Here is a 6,210-nt window from a genome sequence, read left to right as displayed (position 1 = left end):
TAAGACTTTTTGTGACCTAGTAATATATGGTTAAGTTAACACAATATCGGTGATGTTGGTGGTGGACCATGTTGGGTCCATGAAGTTTATCACTTTTGAGTGATCATAATTACAAAGTAGTAGACTGTCCTGGTGGTTATGGTCTTTCTTTCAACTCAATATGTTTTGGGTTCAAACCATCTTCCCTCCCCGTTAATTTAGACTACCTCTCGGCATGCGAGGAAGGCATGCGCTTCCGCGCATGCGAGAGGCCTTTTCATTATCACAGGAGCTCCGAGGCTTCTTACAATATTTATATAAATCGAAATCACATGTCATATGGTACCAAGGCTTTTTTTAATCAGGCGCGCTACGCGTTAGTTACATATGTGCAAGAGACCCTTTAAATTATGCACACTATACACTATTTATAGATTTTTAATCACTGTGCTAGGCGTGCTTATTTCTATTTTTAATTAGGTTTTCATCCTTATTTTTACTACTCTATTGATTAAAACCTTATTACTTTTCAATTTTTGATCAAGGTCCTTTGTATTAATAATATCATTAATTATTTCAATAATAAAATATTTTTTATTTCTAAATATATTCATTTAATATTAAAAATGTTACAATTAGTATATTTATATTTATGGCTAAATTTTTTATCATATATTTTTATTTTTAGTTTGTACCCATTTTTAATTTGCAACCCTTTTTTAATTTGTACCAATTTTCCTTTCAATTTTAATTTGTACCCATATATTAATTTCTTTTTGTGCCCATATTTTTTAAAGTTTTATTTGTATTGTACCCATATTTTTTTATTTATTTGTACCCATTTTTATTTTTGCTAAATGTACCCATTTTGAAGAATGTACTCATGTTTTGATACAATAATTTTTTGGTTATTTTATATGAATGTACCCATGTTTACACACACACACACAATAGTATATTTATATTTTAATATTTTTAATCCCAAAAATTATGTTTTTTATTTAAAATCTCATTACTATAAACAACTATAAATTTTAATTTTTAATTTAAAAAATATAGTAACGTACATAGAAATAAATTATCAATTAATTTTAGGGACTTGGATCAAAAATTGAAAACCAACAAAGTTTCAGTCAAAGATTATTCATAACTAGGGACCGCATCCAAAGTCTCCCTATATATATATATATATATAAACATCTTGCAAAGACAGTAATTAAATTCAAGCTATGCAAAACTTACCCATGCAGAAAAATATATTGGGAGAAGAGTATTAATTTTTAATTATATTGATACACCATGGGATATTACTACATTTAACATGATCCTGGTGTTGTAGGCAGGAGAGAGGTGCCTTCATCTACTGCCGCATAGCTCTGGGGTGTTTGGTTTGTATTTGGACGAAGCAGGCGGCTTTGCTTCCTGTAATGATGCCGGCATAGACGGCATAGGATCTTAAACAGCTGAATTCGTGTCTGCTGTGTTCAACAATCTTGCTTCAGCTGCAATGATTCCATAAGAGAGAATCAATGCAAAAAGAAACACACTTAGCCACAGAAAGCTTGGATCTTTTGGCTACGAGCTCCAATAGAGTGAGAGAGAGAGAGAGGTAGGTGTTCTTTAAACTGAATGTTACGAAGGGTATATATGGGATAGTTTGATGAGCAACATTTCACTGCTCTCACATACTCTTTCTTCAAGACTCACGAAGAAGAGAAATTTATAACTGCCATTGCATGGAGAAGGAAAGAAGTGCTTGGCGTTCCGGAAAAAAGGCTGAAGACTTGTCAGAATTTTAGGTTTGACAGAGCAGTTACATCCTTGTTTTCCAGAGCTGGTAAAAAAATAAAAAAATCACAAATTTCCTTTAATTAAACATTTTTCTTGAGTCGTGTGATTATACGTTATGTTCCGTTCATGACATAAGTTTCACTAGTAGTCTTAAATTTACATGAATCGCGTATTAAATCACATATCTAATAATAGCGAAACAGATCGATATACATAAGTCTCAGTTTAATAAATTAAGATGTGAATGGTCTCAGAAAATGATTCAAATAGCTTTATTTTTGTCACGCAAGGCCAAAGGCCTTTAAATTCGAAAATCAGTAAACCACAGGTTGAAGGACATGGGGAATTGAGATAAGAACCACAGGTTGAACGAAATATGGAATTGAGCTAAGTTATATAATGATACTGTCAGGATTTAAGAGTCGGTTTTGCGGCCCACTATAATTACATAGATATTATCTCATTTTATTACACACACAACTTGAGAGGTGTTGAATTTATCATAAATTAAAGGTTTCGGTGTTATTTGTAGTGTAAGCATTCATGTATAAGTAGTAATATTTTGTCAAAGTTTCCATGTGGGTTTGTATTCTTCAAAAGGTACCATCATAATAATTTGTTATCAAACTTGTCATTTGTGAGAATCGAACATAAAAGCTTCTTACAAAGAAAATCCAAATTTATACTAATTGATACAATGGATGACACACATCTATATATATCTCTCCAACTACATAAGGGAAGCACTTACATATAAGATCATAGATAAAAGTAAAATACACTATACAGTCTAACTACAGATGAAAACTAGAATAATATTTTACAACCAAATTATATATATATATATATATATGATCGATTAACTAATATTCTTAATATGTATATGATCGACTGCAGTTCTTTTTTTCTTTTTTGGGCTAACGATTGCAATTCATGATAGTCATGAACTTAATTGGACCCATATACAAATAAAGAAGTTAATAATGATTTAATTTACTGGTTTGGCTCTACTGCTTGAGGTCCAGCAGAATGACCAGCGTCATGGCCAGCACCGGGACTGTGGCCCGGCGTTGTAGACCGGTGGGAATCGACACCAGAATCGGTTAGAACCGGTGGCACAGAGTCTGATAATTCATTTCCCAACACATTTCGGCGCGAGTTGAGATAATTGTCGTCGCTGATCATTGATGTTGATCCCCCGTTCGTATGATCTGTTTTCAGAAACCTTTCTTCAGTTGAAATGATCCCATAAGAGAAAATTAGAACAAGAAGAAGCACACTGAGCTTGCCATTGGCCATGATAATAAGATTAGTTTAGAAAACAAACTGATGGGAGAGAGAGAGAGAGAGAGAGAGAGAGAGAGAGAGGTGTGCTGTGGTTCCAACTGAATGCATTGGAGGGTATATATAGAGTTTGAGCTGGGGAGTTGGCGTAGTGGAGTGAAATACTTGAAATATGAAATTTGAGCAAATTCAAAGAGGTACTTAGTAAATTAATCAAGAATTAAACGGTTAAATGATTATATGTTCCCCTCCTCAAGATTCTCTGAATATGCATGTCCCATGCATAACCATATGTATGTTTCCAACTTGCGTACATTGTTTTTCAAATGTGTTTTCTAGCCTGGCTAATTAAGTTTAGCTGTAGGAATTAAAATGTATGTAATGCTTCAACAAATTAAGGAAGAATTTAAATGGTGTGAAACGCATAACCATATGTATGTTTCCAACTTGCGTACATTGTTTTTCAAATGTTTTTTCTAGCCTGGCTAATTAAGTTTAGCTGTAGGAATTAAAATGTATGTAATGCTTCAACAAATTAAGGAAGAATTTAAATGGTGCGAAACATCCAGACCCACTAGCCAGAGCCTGATGAGACGTTTCTGGCATGAATCCAACACTTGACCTGCTGTGCTGTAACCATTCATGCATATTCAACTATTTTGAAGTAATACAAATCATCAAAGATGGAACAAATATCTAGCCTATATAAGAACAGTAATGCTATTTTTACCACATTAATATACCACATTATGTGGCATCTGATGGGGCTGTTCACATCATCTAAATTAATCTTAATTTAATTTAAATTAAAAACAATTTAATAAACCAATAATAAAAAAAAATCTGGAATTGAATGGTGATTGTGGCATACGAGGAGTCGTCTCCTTCCTTCCTTCCTTCCTTCCCCGTTGCTTCTTCTCCCGTTTCTTCTTCCACGCCATTTTTTTGTTTCAGCCCAGATTTCTTCCCCATATATTTTCCAAACTTCTCCTGAGTCTGGATATTCAAACATTTAGCGATCTTCCTTTTTATAGAAGCCCGCATCGAAGAAAATGGAGCTTTTTTTTCCAGATTGACTAGCTTACTAGAGGTGCTAGAATAGCAGTCTAGTACGCTTAAGACTCATTGGGCTTCTCTTTTAGTAGCATGAGAAAACAACACAGAATCATTCGCAAAGAATAAATGTGAAATCATAGAACGGTCATTCTGGGCTGAAACAAAAAAATGGCGTGGAAGAAGAAACGGGAGAAGAAGCAACGGGGAAGGAAGAAAGGAAGAAGAAGACTTCTCGTATGCTACAATCACCATTTAGATTATGTGGACAGCCACATCAGATGCCACATAATGTGGTACACTAATATGGTATATTAATGTGGTAAGAATATCATTATTAATATAAGATTGATGATGCACGATTGGTGAGCTCATTAAAATCTTGCTGGAACTTGCAACTCAGTCAAATGAAATAGAGTGCTACGCATATCCCAAGAGAAACTAATCTTTGCTATAGTTTAGTAAAAAATTTACAATGTATGTCTTAATTCCTATCAAGTACTAATAGTAATAACGCAATTGTTAAGCAGAAAATCAAAGATGCAAATTAAATAAATTAAAATTTCATCATTAAAATTTTTAAATCAAATCTAACACTAGGGTTTAGTAAAAAGTCATCTAATTTAATGCTCACAGTTGAATTTTTTATACAATTTGAGTTAGCTAAGTTTTAATAGTACTATAAATATAGTGCAGTCAAATGGTGTGAAAATTAAGGGGCGTTTTGTGCGCTGGTTATCATATATGATAACTATCAAACCATCACAGGGGGACCAAAAAAAAAAAAAAACCATCACAGGGGTGGCCGTTTGAGACAAATTTTAGGCCCTTATGAATACGGCATGTCCTGGGTTCGATTTCTGCAACTGGTGAATCGCACGATGGTGGCCAGAAGAGGCTAAAATATTTTTGTGAATCTTCCCGGTCCCCGGAATGGTAGAGTGTCGTAACGAAACCACCAATTAGTCTATTTTTTTTAATATATATATATAAGTATCAAACTAGGAATAGGATATTGTGTGGGGATACAGGCTATAAATCTCCCTTTGACTGAATCTTTCGTATATTCCGCGATCGAGTATACTTCGAACTGTACGTACGTAATGCCATTTTTTTCAGTTGGGCACTTAAGCATCTGGCCATGATTCTGTCGCCAATTCCAAGCCCTCCAAATACACAAGATTATGAAATCACCATGACCCAAGTCGATCTAATCAAGTACACTAGGCCATGTTGGTTATACTGGATTGATTTGGCTTGAAAACTCACCAATATTATTGAGTTTTGAATGAAAATATACTAATTTCTATATTTTGTTCAAGTGAAGGTAGACGGTAGAAAAACCATGAAGAAAGCTTACTTTTCCTAATGCCCACAAAAAGTAGGATTAAGAGAGAATTTTTTTCATGACCTCTCTACAATCTACCACTTACACAAAACTATGCAAGTTGACATCCGTATTTTTATCTAACATTCATGAGTAATGCTACACTTATCATCTATTTGTAATAGTATTTGTACCATGTTTCTAATAAAGGTAGGATCTGCTAACGTATGTGGGTCATATTTCTATTAGAAAGATAATACAAATATATGGTAAAAAGTAGCACTTGTGAACATTCATTGAATCTAATATAGGTTATCCAAGCCATGTCAATCATAGACAACAAATAAGTTAGAGCTTTCATCATGATTTGACTTCTGAGAATGAGAGAGATTTTGGATATAATAATCTCATTATTATGTGATTTTATTAATTCATACGTTATAATATGAATAGATGACAAAATTAATATTCATAAAATTAGGGTACAAAGCTAATAAAAGATTATTATTAGAGCATCAGAAAAATCATTCTACCCTCCTCATTCTCTCACTTTTTTCATTAGGAAACAAAGTGCAATTACTCTTTTACGTGTTAATAATTATTTTTTATTAACAAATAGATACACATGTTATATAACATGAGGGCATTACCCAGTGCGTGATTCACAAATGTTAACACATAATTAGTGGTCTGGTCGCACCTTTCAATTAAGGGACAAATTTTTTGCACGGGTGAGAAGCAACTCACAATTGATGAACAAGATGAGAAGCCACTAG

The sequence above is a fragment of the Malus domestica genome, chromosome 15, assembly GCF_042453785.1.
Source record: "Malus domestica chromosome 15, GDT2T_hap1".
Lineage (NCBI taxonomy): Eukaryota > Viridiplantae > Streptophyta > Magnoliopsida > Rosales > Rosaceae > Malus > Malus domestica.
This window is presented reverse-complemented; position numbering follows the sequence as displayed.